The sequence below is a fragment of the Schistocerca piceifrons genome, chromosome 1 (genome assembly GCF_021461385.2).
Source record: "Schistocerca piceifrons isolate TAMUIC-IGC-003096 chromosome 1, iqSchPice1.1, whole genome shotgun sequence".
Lineage (NCBI taxonomy): Eukaryota > Metazoa > Arthropoda > Insecta > Orthoptera > Acrididae > Schistocerca > Schistocerca piceifrons.
The window spans coordinates 231,847,338-231,872,183 of record NC_060138.1 but is presented as its reverse complement, the minus strand read 5'-3'; the positions used below and the strand labels follow the sequence as shown (position 1 = coordinate 231,872,183).

At 39.4% G+C, this 24,846-nt stretch overlaps 1 protein-coding gene across 5 annotated transcripts in view; it reads right to left on the bottom strand.

Moving 5' to 3' along the window:
- The window catches only part of LOC124800286, a 127,418-nt gene that overhangs the window by 21,531 nt on the left and 81,041 nt on the right, over positions 1–24,846 (bottom strand). For 3 of the 5 annotated variants that reach the window (XM_047262987.1, XM_047262983.1, XM_047262984.1), the window contains exon 2: positions 23,012–23,113. The exons of 1 other annotated variant lie outside the window; for it this stretch is intronic. The gene's annotated coding sequence lies outside the window, so the exon portion shown is untranslated. Of the gene's footprint in view, positions 1–23,011; positions 23,114–24,041; positions 24,062–24,846 lie in introns of those variants that run through there. One more of the 5 variants, XM_047262985.1, reaches the window with a different exon arrangement.

The following is a 24,846-nucleotide window of genomic DNA, read 5'->3' as shown; positions in this document are numbered from 1 at the left end:
ATAACAAGACCTCCTCACAAAGAATCCACTCTTAAATGTGATTTCTGAATGTGAAACCTGCTGCTTAATTTTCTGTTACATACAGAATGTAGACCGTGTTATTCCTAACTGTTTTGTGCAGTTGTCCTGAAGTGCTAATCATTTGCATATCCAAGCATGTAGTACATTTCATAACAGTTTGATGTTCATCACATGCTGCTTTCATGATGTTGCAATTTTAGTGACCTTCAGTTTATATTAAGAAAGTAAATGGACACAAAACAGAATCCTGTGACACAGCACACCTCACAGCATCTTTGTCTGTTATACTGTTGTCTGTTTGTTGGCAATGAAGTAAAATCTTCTATTTCTTATCATTGTTCAAATTCCTTCGTCATTCCATAGCGTTTCATCTTAAAAAGAAGTTTTGTTATATCAAAAAAGATACCAATCACTTAACTTGTCATTTCAACCTGAAAGTAACTCACTTGCAAAAGAAACCATATTCTGTCGACACTCTTATTACTGAAGCCAAACTGCAAGCCTGATATTTCATGTACTGAAATGCGATACTATGTTCTTGTACAAGGCTTTCTCAAAACACTCAACAAAACTGATCACAAGGTTACTGATCTGTGATTATCTACATCGTACCTTTCTCCATAATTCATCATCATTCTCTTTGGGCCTTTGTCCTGCTACAACGCGGGGTCAGCCCTGTTACTATGGATTTTGGTGGTGTCAGTTGCAGAGGGTGGTTGGATGCCCTTCCTGTCGCCACCCCAAACTCCCCCCCCCCCCTCCGGGACAGGATTGGTGTACCCCAGCTGTCTGCATCTGGTGTAAGCCAGGAAATAGTGCGAATGTTTTCAAATGTCTGAGAGTCATGTAACTGAGGCACAACGTGGGGACCAGCTTGGTATTCACCTAGCAGGATTTGGAAAACCATCTAAAAACCACATCCAGGCTGGCTGGCATATTGATCCTCATTAATCCGCCAGGCGGATGCGATCCAGGGCCAGCGCGCCTACCCGAGTCCAGGAAGCAGCGCATTAGCACTCTCAGCTATGGTTTTACTAATGAGTATTTTAATCTTATGGAAACTCATTGTACCTGCAAGACACGTTACAGAGATGGCATAACAGAGCAACTCTGTTTGTGACCTCCATGTGTGTACTTGATATTCTGTCAATCACAAGAACAGAGCAACTCTGCTTGTGATCTCCATGTCTATACTTGACATTTTGTCTTAATCACAGGTCTTTACTATTCAGTAATTTAGAAACTGATCCAGTTTTCTCCATGCTTATTTCTTGTAGATGTAAGTCACATAGTTGTCTCAGAACACCAGCTTCCAAATGTTATGAATAATTTCCTGTACAAATAGAATTTTGATTTTAACTACAAATATTAACAGGAAATGGTTATTAAATATTTCCACAAGCTGTGGTGCATGCAGTGTGGCATAGTAATTAGTGTTGCTGCCTGGTGTGCCACAGGTCACCGGTTCCAAACTGACCACCAGCAATTATTTGTTACTTAGCATTTATCATTGAACTGAAATTTTTTGCATTTGTAGTGTTTCTATATTCTGGACTGTTTGATGTCTATATAAATACCTGTATTCTGGAATATCTAATGTTTGTATCAATAGCTGCACTCTCTGTGTAGGAGGTCAATGTGTTCGAGCACTATTTTGGTGTCAGTAATAAACATGCGTTCAGTACTAAGTGTTGAACTCAGTTAACATTCCTGCCTTCGGATTTGGACTCGATTGGGGTTTTGATGTGGCACTGGTGGAGGTACTGGGAACTTTCTCTTGAGCTTCCAGCTGCATCAATGGGTTTTAAATCCATGAGGTTTAGGCTGAGTACTCATCAGCCATTGTCAAGTGGTGACTTGTTTTGGTTGCTGCTACTGTCCTTATACAGCCACACTGCCTTCTGTGACATCACTGGCCCTCACTCCAGCACCACATAAGGTAATGTTTTCATTGTGCTTCCATCACGTCAGCTTCAACCTCCCCATGGCCAGATTCCAAGCTGTGCTTAGCTGCATGCGCCATCTTTATTGAGAGAGTTGTCACAAATTTTTCTCTCTATTGCTTCTTCAGTTATGGTATCCCAGAAACTATTAGTCCACATAATAACAGTTGTTTCTTCAAATGCAACATGATGTCTGTTTTCTAGATCATGCTCTGCTACCGCTGATTTCTCAGTCTACTGAAGGCAGAAGCATCTGTTCAATAGCGTGCATGGTCTGTCCAACATAAAACTGTCCACAACCACTCGGTATGCTACACACTCATGGTGCTGTGAGGCTTACATTGTCTTCACAGGCCTTATGATTCGTCGAATTTTTGTTGGCGCTATGAAGACCAAATCAGTGTTATGCCTCTTTAGGAGCTAGCTAATCTTTCTTGTTACTGAGACACAGAACAGCAAAACGCAAGCTTCTCTGAGTCCTCCTCGGAGTCCTTCTGCTTCTGTGTTTTTGGACAGATGGCTTTCGAAATCTGGTGGTGGTTGTTGCCGATTTCCTCGAACACTTTCTGTAAGTGGCTCAGTTCCTTCAGCAGGTTTACAGCATGTGAGGCAGCTTTCACTTGATACACCTAGGTACTCATAAGGGAAACTACCCATTGCACACCCTCAGATTTAGTGGTAAGGTAGCCCAGTGGATAGCCCATCAAAAGCTGAATACAGATCAAGCATGAAAACAGGAAGGAGGTGTACTAGGACTGCGAAAAAAGAAGAAAAATAGAAACTGTGAATGGTCCGAGCTTAAAATGTGCAACACTGAGCGAATGTAAGTAGCCAGCATGTCATAGTTGTGTGGTAGGGTATTGGACCGCAAAGGCGGATATCTGTGTTCAAATCTCCCTCATGCCCCCCTTTTATCTTTTCCCTCCTCCACAAAACTGATTGATTGATTAATTGAGAGCGTTTATGGGACCAAACAGTGAGGTCATCAGCCCTGTGATTCCGAAGTTACTCACAGAAGAAAGAGGGTCCATTAGAAGTGGATGGATACACTCACAGTAAAAGGCGTAAAAGGTGAGAGCACATCTAAAAATTGGAAAAAAGGTTGATCTTTCCATGGGGGAGTGGTCATGGGGTCCTAGACTGAGAAGACATGAAGGGAGGTCCCAACCACAACCACCCTCCACAAAATTGTGAAGTATCCGTCCGGTCATTGACATGTCTGTTCCCTGTATTCAGATTTATGTCTTTGTCATGGTGTAACTTCCGTTTGCAACAGCAAGGTGTAAGGATGGGACCTCCAGACATACATACCTCTTATTTGAAACTTCCTGGCATATTAAAACTGTGTGCCAGACCGAGACTCAAACTCGGGACCTTTGCCTTTCACGGGCAAGTGCTCTACCATCTGAGCTACCCAAGCACAACTCATACCCCATCCTCACAGCTTTACTTCTGCCAGTACCTCACCTCCTACTTTCCAAACATCACAGAAGCTCTCCTGCGAACCTTGCAGAACTAGCACTCCTGGAAAAAGGGATATTGTGGAGACATGGCTTAGCCATAGCCTAGGGGATGTTTCCAGAATGAGATTTTCACTCTGCAGCAGAGTGTGCGCTGATATGAAACTTCCTGGGAGATTAAAACTGTGTGCTGGACTGAGACTCGAACTCGGGACCTTTGCCTTTTGCGGGCAAGTGCTCTATGACCTTGCCCGCAAAAGGGAAAGGTCCCAAAAGTTTGAGTCTTGGTCCAGCACAAAGTTTTAATCTGCCAGGAAATTTCATATCAGCACACACTCTGCTGCAGAGCGAAAATCTCATTCTGGATATCTCTTATTTGTTATATGCAAGTTCCATGTGCTATGACTCTTGCCTTCCATTTTGGAAGTTCTGACTCTTGAATTCCTTGTAACATAGTTTGCACCTGTGTATTTGTTGTTTTCAATTCTGAGAGAGGTCTATGTGACATCTCTCCTGCTCTCACTGTTCATCACATTTACTTGCAACATAAATATGTTGTTACCACATGACTCATATTCTATGACCAATGTATAGCATGAGAGTTGCCAAGACTACGGAAGGAGAATGGACACATCAATGACCGTATGGAAGGTTCATAATTCAGTGAAAAAAAAAAAAAAAGAGGCACCGTGATCATACCTGTATATCATGACTCCGTTGTTCTTGCAGATCACCCGATGGTGCACTTCTTGAGCTTGAACCATTCACTGTTTCTACTTTGCTTCTTTTTTCATAGTTCAGTACATCTTCTTCCTGTTTTCAAGCTTGATTTGTGTTCAGTTTTCGATGAGCTATCCACTGGGCCACTTTACCAATAAATCTGAGGGGAGTTTGATGGGGTGTTTCTCTTATCAGAACAGAACGTTTCTGTGACAGATAGTGATAGCTGTCAATGTGCAGATATTGGTCCATATGGGTGGGTTTCTGGCAAACTCTGTGGCTGAGATACCCATTTGCTATATGGTGGATGAGTGCATCAAGGAATGGCGAAGCACTATTAGTCTCCACTTTCATTGTGAACTTGATGTTGTAACAGATACTGTTGATGTGGTCCAAGAATTCTCCCAGCTTTTCACAGCGATGAGACCAGACAATGAATGTGTCATCAACATAATGATAAAATCAATTAGGCTTTGCAGGAAGCCTGTCCAAGGCAATGTCCTCAAAGTGCTCCATAAACAGGTTGGCTATAACTGGAGCTAATGGGCTCCCAATCATGAGGCTATCCATCTGATTAAAATATTCTCCATTATATATATATATATATATATATATATATATATATATATATATATATATATATATATATAAAAAAATACAATGACATCGGAGTGTGCTTAACTAAATTGATGACAGCGTTGTCAAATAACTGGGAGAGCAGATCTATAGAATCTTGGATGGGAACGTACACGAATAATGACACCACATCAAAGATGACCATAATATGGCGGCTGTGCAGTGAAAAAATTACATTATATGGTGCTCTGATGTCACAGATGGCAGCGCAGATATATAAGGACAGTAGCAGCAACCAAAAGACAGTCAACATTTGACAATGGCCAAGGAGTACTCAGCCAATGGCTTGTGTACTTTAAACTACTTGATGTGACTGGAAGCTCTAGAGAATATTATCACGATACCAGGCATTCGTATATAAAAGTCATTGCCTACACAGGTAAAAACCAGATTACAATCATTACATCATCCTTAAGACCTGTACATGCAGGAGAAAGATGGATTGCAAAATAGTAGTAAATCAGCTGCACATCAGGCCCCCATTAGTGTTTTCTGTTGGCGACATGATGAAACAGCTGAAAAGTATATATATTTTTGTGAAAGCCAAGAATGCTTGATTTTACGACCTTAATTCCAATTATTGGTTTCAAAAAGTTATGAGCGCTTGTTCATTAGAAGAGCTGTTTCTCAAAGTAGTGAAGATGAACAAGTGCTCATAGTTCTTAAGGTACGTGTTTTGGAGCCCATGTTTACTTAATTTTTTGTTTCAAATGATCATCCCTGACATATCCCTGAATATTGACCATCACTTCTGAAACACCCTGTATAAACAGAGATTGCTTCAACAACAAGTGTAAGCTGTATGGCTGAAAAGATTAAAAAGAGCAGTTGAATACAACAGATGAGATGAAATGATATGTTTGGAAGGCCCAGTGCAGGAATTGTTCAAAAGATCAAAAGCAACAAAGAGAAACTCAACAGCTTGGACAAATTCCAGGCTATTCTGAAGAAATCATTTGATGACAATCAACAGAAACTCAATTAACAGAACAACAACTGAACAGGGTCTAACATCATGGCAAAATGACACAATCACACATACATACTGTTTTGACCTTTTGGAAGCTTGTAAATCCCAGTACAATGGAAATGGACAAAATCTCACATTTGATGATGGAGTTACAGAACACATGTATCATGCTGTTCTGCTAAAGGCTGTCACAACAACAGAAGAATTCATCAAGTATGCCAATGTATCAAGAAAATGCAACAGAAAGAAGAAAATGCAACATAAAAGAGTCAACAAAAGACACATAATTGGCTCCAGAATATGATCCCCATGGCAACTATGAAAGACCACTGTGACCTTACTTCTCTCATATATCAGATTGTAAGAGGAGAGCTAAAACATTTCATAGCAGTCAGAACTATCAGACTGAGTACACAAGAGATAGTGACCATGAATGTAGACCACATATGTTATAATGTAATAGAGAACGTTGAAGAAGAGGGGTATTGATCTTTGGCACTAATCTCCACCACCAGTTGAAAGCACCATGATGAATGGACTCGATCAACACCAACTTATGGCGCTGGCATCAAACAACAACCTAGCATCCAACCGATGCCGATACAGCCAAAATCTCTACCAAGTGAAACACCTCACCTCACAAAAGAACAGACCTTTGGAGGACGAAGGACGACATATCAGTCAGCCTGCACTGTGGTTACCCGGGACTTATTATGTGTTACTGCAAACAAAGGCAATGAGTCCAACAACTACACTGGTGTCCAAAATTAAAGCAACAAATGGAAAGTTTGCAAGGTTGCATTTATTTTGCCACAAAATAGTATAAACAGGTGACAGTAAAGCAGAAACAAAGCATAGAATACAGAATGTAAACAACTGTGACATGCATGGTGGTAGACAGAAGTGTTCTTAATTTCTTCCAAATTAATGAATTTGCACATAATTCCGACAGCCAGTTAATGTGCTCAGTATGGGGTGTCACCACTTCTGGCAACAACACAGGCCTGACAATGATGGGGCATGCTGTGAAAACATCATCAATCTCAGGTTAGGCAGTAATGCCCATTCTTCCTCCAGAGCTGCTCACAGTTCTGGAGAATGGTTGGTGGATGCTGATGTGATGCAAGCCATCTCGCTAGTGCATCCCAGGCATGCTCTATGGGATTCAAATTGGGACAGCGAACAGGGCATATCATGCATGCAACATCTGCCTTCGAAGAAAATTCGACTACCTGTGCTCTATGAGGTTGAGCATTATTAACTATCATTATGAAGTTTGGCCCCACAGCAGCTCGCAACAATCACAAATGAGGTCTCAAGATCTCATCATGATACCTGACGGCAATTAAACCCTGCCAATTCACCCTTACAATTTCTTGGAGAAGGGTTCAAACAGTAAACATAATCACTGCCCACACTCCTAGGGACCCTCTGTCATATTGATCACTTTCCACAATGTTTGGGTCTCGAAATCGGTTTCCATATTCCCTTCAGATGTGAATTCATCGAGAATCACTCTTCAGAATAAATCGCGACTCACTGGTGAAAACAACATAGGCCTGCTCTTCGGCCGTCCAGGTGGCATATTGATGTCTCCACTCTAGACATTCCCTTTGTAACACTTATATCGATTAGAAGCAGGTTTATATTATGCAGCTGTGTATCTGCAATTGTGGAGTGTGTATTCTAATTTAGTTAAAATCCTTGATATGTGGCAAGAAAATTAAGAGTTTTGTAATGTATATACGAAAAAAGCAAAATGATATGTTAAAATGATAAATTATTATAATATGTGCATGTCCATAAAAAGAAAATGTTTGTTGAAAGCTGGTTCATGCTTAGGGCACTTGTATTTGTAACATGTAAAAGCTGTAGGGAAGTCCCCCCACTACGGCAGTGGAATGGTGTGATGTACAAGGTGGTTTTGGTGGTCGAACTGAGCAGCTCCTTGGTGTGAACAGTATGCAGTATGCAGCTAGCCGTAGCACGTACGCTTCGACGGTGCTAAGAGAGGCAACTGGAAGCTGCTTTATTAAAGGATTTGCCTCAGATGTGGATCTGGCTATTATTTGGTATTCTCGGCATAAAGGAATGGCTCTAATATGTTAAAAATCTGATGCCAAGAACAGATTTATAGAGCATTTGAACATCGACAGCCAGGAATACAGTTAGCTGCCATGTTGCATGCCACCAATCTTCGTCACTGCTTCACTAACTTCACACACTCAGTAATGTATATGGGCATGGACCAGTCAATTTGAGTGTTGTTTTACTAATTATTACAACAGTATAAATCCTTGTCTGGAACCATATATTCTATCCTGATCATGAACCTATGCAAGGTCCTCACCTAAGTGCTACTAAAACTGAGTTTCCTGATTTAAATGAACAATTCTTGCATTCCAGTGTTTATAAGTGGTTTTTTGTCTAATATAAACGGAGTAGTAAAAGTTAAAGTTAAAACCACAAAAGTGAAGTTGGATAGGCTCTTGCTAAAGTATCCTTTATTTATTACAAAATATAATTTTGTAGTATTACAGTGCAAAATTGTGTAAATATTATTGTCTAGAATACCTGCTTCACAGATGATAAAAAGGCAAATAAGTTAAGCTCATTTTCAAAATAGTATGGTTGTGATTTCTATCATGAATCTACATCTACATCTACATTTATACTCCGCAAGCCACCCAACGGTGTGTGGCGGAGGGCACTTTACGTGCCACTGCCATTACCTCCCTTTTCTGTTCCAGTCGCGTATGGTTTGCGGGAAGAACGACTGCCTGAAAGCCTCCTTGCGCGCTCGAATCTCTCTAATTTTACATTCGTGATCTCCTCGGGAGGTATAAGTAGGGGGGAGCAATATATTCGATACCTCATCCAGAAACGCACCCTCTTGAAACCTGGACAGCAAGCTACACCGTGATGCAGAGCACCTCTCTTGCAGAGTCTGCCACTTGAGTTTGCTAAAAATCTCCGTAACGCTATCACAGTCACCAAATAACCCTGTGATGAAACGCGCCGCTCTTCTTTGGATCTTCTCTATCTTCTCCGTCAACCCGACCTGGTACGGATCCCACACTGATGAGCAATACTCAAGTATAGGTCGAACGAGTGTTTTGTAAGCCACCTCCTTTGTTGATGGACTACATTTTCTAAGGACTCTCCCAATGAATCTCAACCTGGTACCCGCCTTACCAACAATTAATTTTATATGATCATTCCACTTTAAATCATTCCGCACGCATACTCCCAGATATTTTACAGAAGTAACTGCTACCAGTGTTTGTTCCGCTATCACATAATCATACAATAAAGGATCCTTCTTTCTATGTATTCGCAATACATTACATTTATCTATGTTAAGGGCCAGTTGCCACTCCATGCATCAAGTGCCTATCCGCTGCAGATCTTCCTGCATTTCACTACAATTTTCTAATGCTGCAACTTCTCTGTATACTACAGCATCATCCGCGAAAAGCCGCATGGAACTTCCGACACTATCTACTAGGTCATTTATATATATTGCGAAAAGCAATGGTCCCATAACACTCCCCTGTGGCACGCCAGAGGTTACCTTAATGTCTGTAGACGTCTCTCCATTGATAACAACATGCTGTGTTCTGTTTGCTAAAAACTCTTCAATTCAGCCTCACAGCTGGTCTGATATTCCGTAGGCTCTTACTTTGTTTATCGGGCGACAGTGCGGAACTGTACCAAATGCCTTCTGGAAGTCAAGGAAAATAGCATCTACCTGGGAGCCTGTATCTAATATTTTCTGGGTCTCATGAACAAATAAAGCGAGTCGGGTCTCACACGATCGCTGTTTCTGGAATCCATGTTGATTCCTACAGAGTAGATTCTGGGTTTCCAAAAACGACATGATACGCGAGCAAAAAACATGGTTCCTTTTTTGAAGTTAATTAAGCCCAGTGTTGTATTTTATTGTCTTGTAAAGTAAATTATGAACTGCTCCAAGTGAACTGAATGATTAGCTTTTCGAATTAGACTTTTCTACTGTAATAATCAGAGAGCACTGACTAGTGAAACTATACTAGTTTATGGGTCTCCATCATATTCTCCGCCTATCAGAAAGAAAATTGAACTATTACTGTTGCTAAGCAAAACTGATACATATAGAGGAGTTTAAACAGTATATTTGTGAGATTATTCATCTTTATTTTATTTATTTATTCATATTAGTTATGATAAAATCCCCTCATATCTGAAATGTCCAAATTTAGTTCTGCACTTCATGCAGTAACATTTCAGTATTTGATTGAGTAATGCTTTTGAGTGTAGCTGCCTTTAGTATGAACCTGGTGCAAATCGACTCCCTATAATTTACTGGTGTGTGCATTATTGGTAACTGCTACTGCACACAGTTTAGAGTGCACTGTATCAGTTTGTATCCTGTTTGCTATTCAAAGGGAAATCTCAACGAAAGTAACTTCAATAACCGATATTCAATTTTCTTAAACATTTATTTCCAAATAAATGTGCCTCATTGAGATAGTGACTGTTCATTCCCCCCCCCCCCCTCCCCCCCCATTCACTTATTGCCCATTTAAGATCAGACGGACGTAACTGCATTTTTGCCACTTTTGAGTTGTTAGTACCATAAGGTACATGGAGTCAAGACCTACATTACAATCAAACAAGTGTAACACTATCTTATGTGGTTTCCATTCAGTTGTCAACGTATCTACATTTTATGAAAAATAGTAAGGATCAGACAGACGAAAGAGCTGATCTATTTTTAGACCACTGGATGCAATGTTAATTTGTGAAACGGAATAGCTCTTACATTTCTCTGATCCTAATAGAACTGTTAGAACTTGCTTTTCCCGCTACTTCTATTTAGAAGCATTGTCGCCGTCACTCTGCGACAACAATGAAATGCGACTTCCTGGCAAGGAAGATAAATACTGTTCCATTTGTGAATGGGTTTACAAGCAAGTAGGAGCGCTATGCAGTGCGGAGAAAGAAGCATGGTGAAAATGTGCCTGGAGAAGGAACAGAATTTAGTGGAATCTTGTAAATATGAGAACCTGTTTCTTAGTGTATATATTTCGGTAGTAAGTACTATAATAATGATAATTATTATTATTACTATTACAGCTGTTGTCATTATTATTATTATAATTATTATTATTGTTGATATTCATAGCTGTGGAAGAACATGATGTGGAGATGCTCAGGGCATTCATTGGTTCAGATACAAATGATGATCCTTCCTATGAACCAGACAACAGTACAGATTCTGGTGAGAAGCGAAACAATTACTAGACACTACAGCAGTTCCAGTTAATTTTCTTTTCCCTTCCTCTGCATACCTGTCATGTTATTGTTACGGAGAGCAGTGTTGAACATGGAACGTCCCTTGTAAAGAGTGTCACAAAAACTGCTGAGGATGCAACTAATGCCCAAGTAAATCATCACAATCAGGATGAGGAAACCACAGATGACAATGCTGGTACTGAGAATAGTAACAAAACAAGAAAACGAAAAAGGGTAGCAGTTAAAGAGGAATGGAAAAGAAATCAAAGAATAATCAGTCGACAGCATGATAGGGCATATATTTCTACGAAGAATTGCGAAGTTCCTGCAAGAAATTTGAAGCCAAAAGATTGCTCTAAATGTCCATGACAGCGCACCAGTAAGTTTACCGAGCAGGACAGACAAAATATCCATAGAGCCTACTGCGATCTTGGATCAGTTGAGCTAGCTACAAAGGCAGTTTCTAAATAAGTTAGTCGAAGAAGAGAAACGAAGTTTGACACAATCGGATAACTCACGAAGGAATACGACCAAGAAATTGTATCTAATACAGGGATCTGATAAGATTCAAGTGTGTATGCAGTTTTTTCTCAAGAATTTTGACATTTCTGAAAGCTTTGTAAGAAATACTATTAAAAAAGAGATGAACATCACGTAACTGAGAAAGAGCAAAAAGGATGTCATGAGCCAGGTGTAAAGAGACCCGAAGAAAGTAAAGAAGCTATAAGGAAACACATTAAGAGTTTTCCTACCCTTCCTTGTCATTACAAGAGGAAAGAATGTACAGCAGATTATTTACCTGCTGATATGAGTATTAAGATAATATGTTATATCGGGAGAAATGCTATGAAGAAGGAAATACAGTTGAGAAATTATGGCTGTATAGGGAGATATTTGCAAAGGAATTTAATCCACAGGCCACTAAAAGATATGTGTGATAAATGTTCAAAGTTTTCACACCTTTCGGGTGAGGAAAAGGAAGACAAAGATTTTAAAAGGAAACAGGAAGAGCATTTGAAAAGGAAAGAAATGGCAAGGGAATTTATGAACATTAAAAAAGTAAGTGCAAGAAAAGATGAATCTTTCCTAGCTAAATTTGATTTACAAGCTGTGCTTTACTGCCCTAAAGTGAATTCAAAGGCAGTATTCTATAAAAGAACTCTCTCCGTGTATAACCTCATAGTTCTCAGTGTAGGAGAAAACAAAACCGAATGTTACATGTGGGACGAGACAACAACAAAAAGGGGATCCATAGAGGTGGCTTCATGTCTGTGGGATGATGTGTTTGCATGCAGTGAATACACCGGACATTCAAACTATAGACCAATGCTTTTCTGAGCATGGACATTCACAAATGGAAGTAGACTCAGTGCATACGAGCACCGAAAGAAAAAGTAAATATGTCAAAGCATGGACATTCACAAATGGAAATAGACTCAGTGCGTATGAGCATCGAAAGAAAAAGTAAATACGTGGATGTTTTTGATCCCATTGGCTGGTATACAATTGGAAGAATGACCTCCAACAAGTACAGAGAGACAGAAATGGATAACACTCAAATTTTAGATTTCAACCAGCTTCAGAAGACAATAATTCAGAATAGGAAAACTGCAGAGGATGGGGAAACTGTGAAATGGCTTAAGATTTTTTGGATGCAATACAGGAAAAAATCAGCCTGACATGACGTTTTTTAAGTATTCCTACGATGATTGTGACTTTCTGGTTTTGCACACCAAGCAAAGACCTGGCCTATACAAAATTCTTCGACTTCAGTACCTGAAGACAGTACTCTGTCCTCTGTACATACGTAAACAAAAGAAAAAAGATCTTATAGATGCATGTAGTAAGGGTATTATACCTCCTCATTATATCAAGTACTCAATGATGCTAACAATTTAGAATATGTGGAAGAATCACAGGAATAGACTTCATGTTTATTTTCTGTTTTTGTCTCCTTTAACGTTGTTGCCAGTTCATTTCATGTAAACCACTAATTTTGGCTCGTTGAAATGTCTGTGTTGTATTGTGATGTATCATTAGCATTTCTTGCTTCTATGTTTTCGTTTTCTTTAAAAGGCAAAGAAGCATAAAATGTTTTTCCTGTTCCTCGGTAAGAGGAAGGACTCGCTCTCTGTTAATGAATGAAGGTACAAACACATTATTTTAGAGCGTAATTGGTGGTAGCCACTTTCATTATGAGAATAAGTGAAAAGATTGTATTTTTAATGCATGTGGAAGAAATAATACATTCGTATTTCGTTAGTGAAAAATTGAGTTATTATTCCAAGTAGTACTGTAATATAGAAGAAGCCCACCTGTGTACTTTGGAGTTATCACAAAGATTTGATTACTATATCATGGACATGGTCCAGATTTTGTAGGTGAATATGGTGATCTGACATAGTATTATTAATTGGTAAGCATAAATCTATAGCAAGAGAAAGACTATTTCGTCCATGCAGAACTAATATGAACTAATACAAACCCATTTACAGGCATAGCGCAGCTTATTGTGCTTGTCCGAGTGCCGAAAAATTAATCATATTATTTTCATATATCTTAACATTTTTTATTATATTATAAAGTGACAACCATGACCGGACGATACATAGTGGGCAAAACTGTGTGTACTAATATTATTAACACAATGAATATACATGTATGTTAATAATTTCTTTATGTTCCACGAACGCTGATGACATGACGAAGATGATGATGTAACACTGGAAAAATATTAACTGAAAGAAAAAGAAATAATAAATAAATTAAAAGGAAGACGACAACAATACCAGGAGTGGACAACTAAAACTACAATAGAGGGAAGTACCAGTCACAAGACAACAATAAGACAGAACCGCCCAATGCGTGTAGAAAATGCGTTCCTACTAGATCTATTAGAAAATCCAAGCACCTATTTCCTAAAATCCAGAACCTAAAGCTTCAGAGGTTAATGCAAGTGCAATCAAGTAGAGAGAATGAGATTACTTTACCAGTACGAAAAACATATTGAGTAAACAACTATTGAGATGACAATTACATATTGCTGTATGTGAAGTCTGTCGCGCGAGAAATAGTGCGGAAGCAAAATCCAAACAGAGAAAATATTAATTTCGGTAACTGCAGAGGCGTAAAGATTTCTACAATGGATGGACAAAACAATAAGGAAATAATGCCAATGTAGTAGACTTCCAATTGCAAAACGTAACAATGATGACAGTAGATGAAATTAATGACACTTCAAGGCAAACGAATATTTTAAATAAAAGTAGTACGCGTAGTACAAACGCAGATGCTGACAGGCGTAGGCCAGAAGTGACTAGGGAAGATATGCAAGCCTTATTTCGAGCCTTAACAGACATAAATTCAAAAATGGGTTTAGAGACCAATTTGAACACAATAAATTAAAAAATGTCGAGTTTAGAAAAAATGCAAGTGGACATGACTAATATGAAAGCAGACATGACCACAGCCGCATGGGATTAGCCGAGCGGTCTACGGCGCTGCAGTCATAGAGCGTGCGGCTGGTCCCGGCGGAGGTTCGAGTCCTCCCTCGGGCATCAGTGTGTGTGTTTGTCCATAGGATAATTTAGGCTAAGTAGCGTGTAAGCTTAAAGACTGATGACCTCAGCAGTTAAGTCCCATAAGATTTCACACACATTTGAACATTTTTGAACATGACCACAGCAAAGTCCGAGATCGGGAAGGTAAACACAAACACGACAAACATTTCGGGCGAGGTAAAAAATGTGCGCACAGAACTCAATAATCTGGATACGATGTTCACACAGCAGATTGTGCAAATGTCCACGGAAGTGGATAGAAAAAGTAACGAACAAGTACAAACTTAAGTTCACGATATGAGTGACAAATTAAAAGGCACAGTGGAAGAAAAATTTGAAACACTCACACGCACGTATGGCCAGGAGCTATTCGGAATCACAGAAACTCAGGGTAATTTAAAGGTAATGCAAAAGAATACGCAGGTTGACATAGATAATGTACAATCAGAAGTAGTGAAGCTGCATTCTTTCTGTGACAACTTAACAGAAAATGTAGAGAAAATCACAGTCGAGATAGGATTACTTAAGTTAGAACATAAAAGAATCAACCAAGACAATGTGCAATTTTACGAAACAGTAAAGGGCAATACAAAAGATGAAAACACAACGTTCGCGGAAAAATGTGTACGTGAATAGCGTACTTATGTGGAGGCAGTAAAAGGATGTAACGGGGGGGACAAGGAAGAAGAAATTTTAAAACACGTCGAACATGATATCAATCTGGTAGAACAAAGATTAATGGACGAAATAGTTAGCAAATGTTTAAAAACATTGCATTAAAACAAGCGTTCAGTGCATAGTGCTGTGGAATGTGGAAAAAACAGCAAGTTGGCGCTCATAGGAAGAAGAACAACACCAAAAATGCAACAGGAGCGTAATATGTAAGAAACTGTCTACGCAACCTGCCACTGATGATGCCTTGCAGAAAATTAAGGCGAAACGCGTATGGCACTAAAATTGTGTTTTATTCAGTTGCTGTCAGACGGTCCATAAGTGAAAATTATCAATATACGGTAATATCATCGCCGGGGGCGCTATGTGGAGCTGTAAACAGCCGTCCGCCAGTGAGAGAAATCAGTGGCGTGGACAACAATGCCCAACCCACGCCGCGCGAGAGCATGCCGACGCACGACGCGAGCAACGGGCAAAACTTTTGTGAGACGGATATGTCATCACCGCATGTAAATGCTGTTTCATCCTGCTGGACAGCGTTGTTAATGGACGAGAGTTTAATAAAACACCGACAGTTTCCTGTATTTTCAAATGAAACAAAGCGAACGCACTCGATAGTGTTTGTCCAAGCCCTTAGGGATGTACTGCCTAAGGACTTGGACACAAGCTCAAAAGATCAAATATGTGGTAGGACACATAGAAGGGGCTACAGAGATGTCGGAACTCAGTGAGACATATGACCAATTTGAGGATGCGTTTTTAAATAAATAACGGAACTATCCGGCGAACGGTCCGGACACTTGGATGATGTCGTCCAGTATACCGAGCAGCATACATAGCACACGCCCGTTGGGCATTTTGATCACAATAGCCATATATCAACACGATATCGACCGTTTCCGCAATTGGTAAACTGTCCATTTTAACACGGGTAATGTATCACGAAGCAAATACCGTCCGCACTGACGGAATGTTACGTGATACCATGTACTTATACGTTTGTGACTATTACAGCGCCATCTATCCCAAAGCGAAAAATGTGGTCCAACTAAAACATTAATATTTCTTTACGTACTACACGAATATGTAATAAAAAATGGGGGTTCCTATATAAAAAATGCAGTTGATATCCGTTTGACCTATGGCAGCGCCATCTAGCGGGCCAACCATAGCGCCATCTGGTTTCCACCTTCAAGCTGGACAAGTTTCGTTCTTTGTAGTTTTTCGTTTGACGCTTATTTCGTGAGACATTTGGCCTGGTCATGATTAATGAACCACCATGTATACCACAGAATCAAAAGAAATGGATAAAATACCTGGGTCCGTTTCAGCATATAGTAAATCACCTACACACCAGCCGAACTCATGTTTGAAAAGGTAGAACTAGATGAATGGGCAAAACCAATACCTAAACTAGGGCACAAAGGCATAGCCTTAGATAAGAAAATACAGCGAGCACTAATAACATTGGAAGAGCAAGTTCAAATAAGGAAAGGAATTTACAAAAGGAAACCGAAAAATGTAACAGAATTCCAGACTGGACAGGAGGTACTACTAAGAACTTCTCCAGAATCATCGAATTAAAAGCATTGAATAAAAAATGGCAATTTTTATACGTTGGTCCACATATCGTTGTTGACAAGCCATATCTTGGGTGATACTTGATAAGAAATATAAAAAAAAATGGTAAAATAAAAGGCATGTATCCACATAAAGATTTATTAAATTAAAATTCAAGTCTCGTTCTTTCCCTGAGTGTTGTATCAATAAAACACATGACCGGAGGAGGTTTGTCGCCCTTTGACGAATAAACTTACTGGCGCTCGGTTCCTCTCCAGCTAGGTGGTACAATACTCATATTTCCGATACCCTCTCCTCTCCCTCTTCTTACTATCCTGTTGTTTAGCTAATGAGGAATGTTCAATTTTCTTTTAGTATCTAACATGCCAAGAATGAGATGCAACTTAGTGAATATAAATTTTCCTTGTATTCTGATATTGTACTTTCTTTATACTTAAATATCTAAAGAAGCAAAGGAAACCTTTTGATATTCCTTAAGGAAACACGAGAATATACAACAAGAACTAAAACAACTACACACAATACTGAACGAGTGGAAACCATTAGATGACGTAGTTATACTACATCAGGCGCAGAAACTTGGATAACAATGATGGAAAAGAAAGGAATTCGCAGTGCGCGAGCTTTAAGTGAGAGTCATAAGCGGTGAAATGTACTAAGATGCGCAGCCGCGCTTAAAGAGCAGCGTACATTAACAACTATATGCAAAGCGGCTAATAGCAGATCGTAGGGGGCAGAGTATGCAAAATGCACGGATACGTTCGGTGTACCCTCTAAGATGCGCAAAGACACACTGCACACAGCGACGGAAACCATTTTAGAATTGAAGTTGCTCCATGGTGCGCAGCCAACTGGACAAAACAGAAGCGATGGGAAATGCGAGTACCTATCAGCTGACTAACGTAAATCAATTACACAAACAAAACGAATATAGACATTTATTCCCAAGTCGGAGACTATAATATAAAGTGTACTACTTTTAAGAGTATATCATTAGGTTAAGCATACATAGTTTTAAGAAAAGGAGCGCATCAGCGCAAGTAAACAAAGGAGCGTAGAATACGGTAAATTTGTGAAGTTAACATACGCTACTGAATGTCCAGAGTTAGAAATAAGTATAAGGATTAAAAGTAGAGGAGTATATACACAGGATTAAGATAGGTCTGAAAGAGAAGTTACAACAGGTATACTTAAAAGAACGCGATTAGCACAGAACTTGAGAACTAAGCGACTTACATACAGCACGCAAGTGAGTGACGATGGGAAAGATAGAATGAAATATACACACAGAAAAAAAATGAGTGTGACTAAGACGGAAACTATAACATATCGTACAAGATTTGGCGAGAGGAGCAGCTGTGCGCTTATAGAACTACACTTCTTTACAGACAACATTAGAAGTAGCGAGCTTAATGTACAGGGAGGATACATACCCACAAATTTGTTATTACAGAACTCGCTTATGTTAGTAGCTATTAATTACATGGTACCTTATAGGAAAAGCATAAGCAGCAAAATAAAACTTTGAACACGAAATGTTTGAAAAGCAATACGGAGAAATAAATGAATTTCACAGATGGATAATACTAGGAAATAGAGTGTAAAAATTTTTGATTCAATTGGAGATATCAATTAGTTAATCCACGTTTGTGGTGACATATCATACATGGAGTGACACTAAAAAGAGATGAAAGTGTGTTAGAGTAATATGAGTTTATTTATATTTGTGGGAAGAAATAAATAGGGTGGTGGTGCTACTCTAAGAAACCAACAGGTACGATTTATGTGGAAGCTTTTTAATGAATCATTATATGGGTATATGGCGATGAATATGAAGATGAATATTACAGGGGTACCTACGAAAAGGCCACGAAGGCGACGTAAGAAAGAATAGATTATACAGTTTTAAGTCTCAGAATGAATGATTGTATGAGCGTGGAAAGCGAAGTATGAAGATACATGCATAGAAATAATTGTGAAAATGAACATCCTGAAGAAGCAGTAAAGAGTAAAGAAGAAACAGTGAAGTCAATAGTAACAAAGGTACATGGTATATTTAACGTACACCACAGCACAATAATTTGCTACAAATACATCAGAATGTAAAAATACATCAGAATGTATAAAAAATATTTCCTTAGTGACTAACTGTTACATCGTGAGCAACTATAAGGTGAATATAAATGAAAATATGATATACAATTCGTACAAGGGATGAACATAAAATGCAATGAAACAATATTTTCTACACTGAGTTCTTGACACATGCAGAAGCGAAAACAGTACTTTAACATAAGCACGTTCTTCCATAGCTGAAATGAATTATGAGTGGAATTACACATGACGAAAATACAGTAAAATTACTGGTCACATGTTATGAAGGTAAACATCTATATGTCGTCGCACCAGTAAAGCAGGTATACGGCTTGAAATATGTGTACACGAATGTGTAAAGTCAGGATCGTCAAAGAATTAAACAATCCCCATACTCCTTACAAACGAGCACTTGTCAATATTGTACATAGTATGAAGATTTATCAAATGCCAAGGATAGAATAAGTACAGTAATGACGCATTACAAGTTTAGAAGCAACCTCTGAAGCAGACTCTAGCAAATCCTCTTTTTTTCCATGTAGTGAGTAGTGTTGGAATGAATTTTCATGTGTAGTTGTGAAGGCCCCACTGTATGTTTACGAGTTGACGTCATATGTAGGACCTGGGTCTGTAGCTCATATTTGCTTCGGATTGTTTGTTGTCACAAGGTCTAGTATGTTGTCGCAACCATTTGCAGTTCGTGTGGGCTTAAAATAAATTTCAGAGAATGCATTTAGAGCAATTTTGGACTGCCGTTTATGCCTACTACGGACTTTAATTATGTATTTTCACTAACATATCGCAGGTAAATTGAAGTCACTTCCAAATTAAATGAATGGGGTACCCCCCATGAACCATGGACCTTGCCGTTGGTGGGGAGGCTTGCGTGCCTCAACGATACAAATAGCCGTACCGTAGGTACAACCACAACGGAGGGGTATCTGTTGAGAGGCCAGACAAATATGTGGTTCTTGAAGAGGGGCAGCAGCATTTTCAGTAGTTACAGGGGCAAGAGTCTGGATGTTTGACTGATTTGGCCTCGTAACACTAACCAAAACGGTCTTGCTGTTGTGGTACTGGGAACAGCTGAAAGCAAGGGGAAACTACAGCCGTAATTTCTCCCGAGGGCATGCAGCTTTACTGTATGATTAAATGATGATGGCGTCCTCTTGGGTAAAATATTCCGTGAGGTAAAATAGTCCCCCACTCGGGTCTCTGGGCGGGGACTACTTAAGAGGACGTCGTTATCAGGAGAAAGAAAACTGGCGTTCTACGGATCGGAGCGTGGAATGTCAGATCCCTTAATCGGGCAGGTACGTTAGAAAATTTAAAATGGGAAATGGATAGGTTAAAGTAAGATATAGTGGGAATTGGTGAAGTTCGGTGGCAGGAAGAACAAGACTTTTGGTCAGGTGAATACAGGGCTATAAATACAAAATCAAATACGGGTAATGCAGGAGTAGGTTTAATAATGAATAAAAAAATAGGAGTGCGGGTAAGCTACTACAAACAGCATAGAGAACGCATTATTGTGGCCAAGATAGTCACGAAGCCCACGCCTACTACAGTAGTAAAAGTTTATATGCAAACTAGCTCTGCAGATGATGATGAAATGTATGATGAGATAAAAGAAATCACTCAGGTAGTGAAGGGAGACAAAAATTTAATAGTCATGGGTGACTGGAATTAAAGAGTAGGTAAAGGAAGAGAAGGAAACGTAGTAGGTGAATATGGATTGGGGCTAAGAAATGAAAGAGGAAGCCGCCTTGTAGAATTTTGCACAGAGTATAACTTAATCATAGCTAACACTTGGTTCAAGAATCATAAAAGAAGGTTGTATACGTGGAAGAATCCTGGAGATACTAAAAGGTATCAGATAGATTATATAATGGTAAGACAGAGATTTAGGAACCAGGTTTTAAATTGTAAGACATTTCCAGGGGCAGATGTGGACTCTGACCACAATCTATTGGTTATGACCTGTAGATTAAAACTGAAGAAACTGCAAAAAGGTGGTAATTTAAGGAGATGGGACCTAGATAAATTGATTAAACCAGAGGTTGTACAGAGATTCAGGGAGAGCATAAGGGAACAATTGACAGGAATGGGGGAAAGAAATACAGTAGAAGAAGAATGGGTAGCTTTGAGGGACGAAACAGTGAAGGCAGCAGAGGATCAAGTTGGTAAAAAGACGAGGGCTAGTAGAAATCCTTAGATAACAGAAGAGATACTGAATTTAATTGATGAGAGGAGAAAATATAAAACTACAGTAAATGAAGCAGGCACAAAGGAGTACAAACGTCTCAAAAATGAGATCAACAGGAAGTGCAAAATGGCTAAGCAGGGATGGCTAGAGGACAAATGTAAGGATGTAGAGGCTTATGTCACTTGCGGTAAGATGGATACTGCCTACAGGAAAATAAAAGAGAGACCTTTCGAGAAAAGAGAACCACTTGTATGAATATCAAGAGCTCAGATGGAAACCCAGTTCTAAACAAAGAAGCGAAAGCAGAAAGGCGGAAGGAGTATATAGAGGGTCTATACAAGGGCGATGTACTTGAGGACAATATTATGGAAATGGAAGAGGATGTAGATGAAGATGAAATGGGAGATATGATACTGCGTGAAGAGCTTGACAGAGCACTGAAAGACCTAGGTCGAAACAAGGACCCGGGAGTAGACAACATTCCATTAGAACTACTGACAGCCTTGGGAGAGCCAGTCCTGACAAAACTCTACCACCTGGTGAGCAAGATGTATGAGACAGGCGAAATACCCTCAGACTTCAAGAAGAATATAATAATTCCAATCCCAAAGAAAGCAGGTGTTGACACATGTGAAAATTACCAAACTATCAGTTTAATAAGTCGCAGCTGCAAAATACTAACGCGTATTCTTTACAGACAAATGGAAAAACTGGTAGAAGCCGACCTCAGGGAAGATCAGTTTGGATTCCGTAGAAATGTTGGAACACGTGAGGCAATACTGACCCTACGACTTATCTTAGAAGAAAGATTAAGGAAAAGCAAACCTACGTTTCTAGCATTTGTAGACTTAAAGAAAGCTTTTGACAATGTTGGCTGGAATACTCTCTTTCAAATTCTGAAGGTGGCAGGGGTAAAATACAGGGAGTGAAAGGCTATTTACAATTTGTACAGAAACCAGATGGCAGTTATAAGAGTTGAGGTACATGAAAGGGAAGCAGTGGTTGGGAAGGGAGTGAGACAGGGCTGTAGCCTCTCCCTGATGTTATTCAATCTGTATATTGAGCAAGCAGTAAAGGAAACAAAAGTAAAGTTCGGAGTAGGTATTAAAATCCATGGAGAAGAAATAAAAACTTTGAGGTTTGCTGATGACATTGTAATTCTGTCAGAGACAGCAAAGGGCTTCGAAAAGCAGTTGAACGGAATGGACAGTGTCTTGAAAGGAGGGTATAAAATGAACATCAACAAAAGCAAAACGAGGATAATGGAATGTAGTCGAATTAAGTCGGGTGATGCTGAGGGAATTAGATTAGGAAATGAGACACTTAAAGTAGTAAAGGAGTTTTGCTATTTGGGGAGAAAAATAACTGATGATGGACGAAGTGGAGAGGATATAAAATGTAGACTGGCAACAGCAAGGAAAGCGTTTCTGAAGAAGAGAAATTTGCTAACATCAAGTATTGATTCAAGTGTCAGGAAGTCGTTTCTGAAAGTATTTGTATCGAGTGTAGACATGTATGGAAGTGAAACATGGATGATAAATAGTTTAGACAAGAAGAGAACAGAAGCTTTTGAAACGTGGTGCTACAGAAGAATGCTGAAGATTAGATGGGTAGATCACATAACTAATGAGGAGGTATTGAACAGAATTGGGGAAGTGATATAAAAATATTACGGCCTGATGATAGTGAAAATAATGGCTGAGCCGTGATAAGAATAAACGCTACAGTTTAGCGAAGTGAATACAGTGAGTGTGATGCGTCTGCGACGGAGAAATCAAAGGAAATCCGTATAACCACTAATTGATGCGTGAGGACCACTGAACTACCATGCATATCGGAAGATAATCCGAGTCCTGCAGTGCGGCGCTTACCTTCAATTTCACTGGCCGAAAAACTCGTCCAGGTGCGAGATGAGGTACTGGTGATCTTCAGGTTGGGCGTTGGAGCTGAATCCGTCGTATCCAGTTTCTGGGCTGGAGGGCATACACAACACCGACTTCATTAGCCTGGAGAGACATTACAATGGATGCACGAGCAGTGCTGGTGCTCACGTGGCGCTTGTGTTACTGCGGCGGGCGCGTTAAACAATGAGCTGCTGCTGGCCATGCAGCGAACAATGAGATAGCGTGTGCCGAAAGGACACTTTATCAGAATTGCCAATGAACCGAAAGCAAGTGAGAAAAACAATTTTTAAAACAGAGTGAAATGACAATTTAAGTAATTTACACTTTTCCCTGTTCATCCCATACAACTTAACAAATGTAAGGATAAATAACAAAATTATATTATTATGTATACAAATATATGTGAATGTATATAAATATATGTGAATGTATTTATGTGTATAAAATTGCAGTGGACAAAAAATGAAGCTTTGTAGATACACTAGTAGTAGCACAAGGATATTAAAACTCCACTGACGTGCACTAAGTGACCAAACTATGAGCCCCAATATAAAGAAGTATACTGTATACTGTCCCCCTAAATAAAGAGACTTATTTTAGACAGTATGCAGTAAGGGGGGGGGGCATTTGTGATGTACCTTTTACATTTTTTGGTTTTATGTTTTCGTTTTCTTTAAAGGCAAAGAGAAAAGGAGGAGCGGTAGCCAAGCGTAGACCCTGCGCTTACCATCATGTATTTTTTATTTTCAAATGTTAAGAAACATAAGATGTTTTTCCTGTTCTGCAGTATAAGGAAGGGCTTGCTCTCAGTTAATGAACGAAGGTTGACACACGTTATTTAAGAGTGTAATCTGTGGTTACCGCTTTGATTATGAGAATAAGTGAAATGACTATTTTTGATGTATTTGGAAGAAATAACACATTCGTATTTCGTTAGTGAAAAACTGAGTTATTATTCCAAGTAGTACTGTAATATAGAAGAATTGAAGATGCTCACCTGTGTACTTCAAAGTTATCACGAAGATCCAATTACTATATCATGGACACGGTCAAGATTTTGTAGGTGAATATGGTAAGCATAAATCTACAGCAAGAGAAAGACTATTTCATCCATGCAGAACTAATATGAACCCATTTAGAGGCGTAGACCAGCTTATTGTGCTTGTGCAACCAACGGTTGCTTCGTCAGGAAAGAGGGAAGGAGAGGGAAAGACAAAAGGATGTGGGTTTCAAGGGAGAGGGTAAGGAGTCATTCCAATCCCGGGAGCGGAAAGACTTACCTTGGGGGAAAAAGGACAGGTATACACTCGCACACACACACACACACACACACACATATACAGACACAATAACTGGTTTTGGAGTTATGTTTCTTTGATCCAAAGTGGTGTTATCATTTTACCACTTTCATTAACTCCCAAGGTTAAAAAGTCCGTTTAGTTTTTCTGTTAATTTCTCCATATTCAAAATTATAGTCCGATACCTTTGTTCATGAGACACACGCGCAGTCAAAATTGGAAATCCTCTCAGAGGGTAACATTAGCGTGTTTCACGGCACGTTAGCGTTATATATGGGGCTTTTCCCGTGACAAGACTAATGGTTCGGTTGTTAGGGAAGAGTGACATAAACACGGTAGTGTGTTATACGGGGCGCTGCGTGACAGGACATTTGTCAGTTTTACTCACTAAAGTACAGATTATAATATAAATATTGGGTGTAAAACAATTGCAAGACGAGCACTGAATGTCCAGCGGTGCGAACTTGCAATAGATCGGGCAAAATAATTAACAGAAAAATTTGC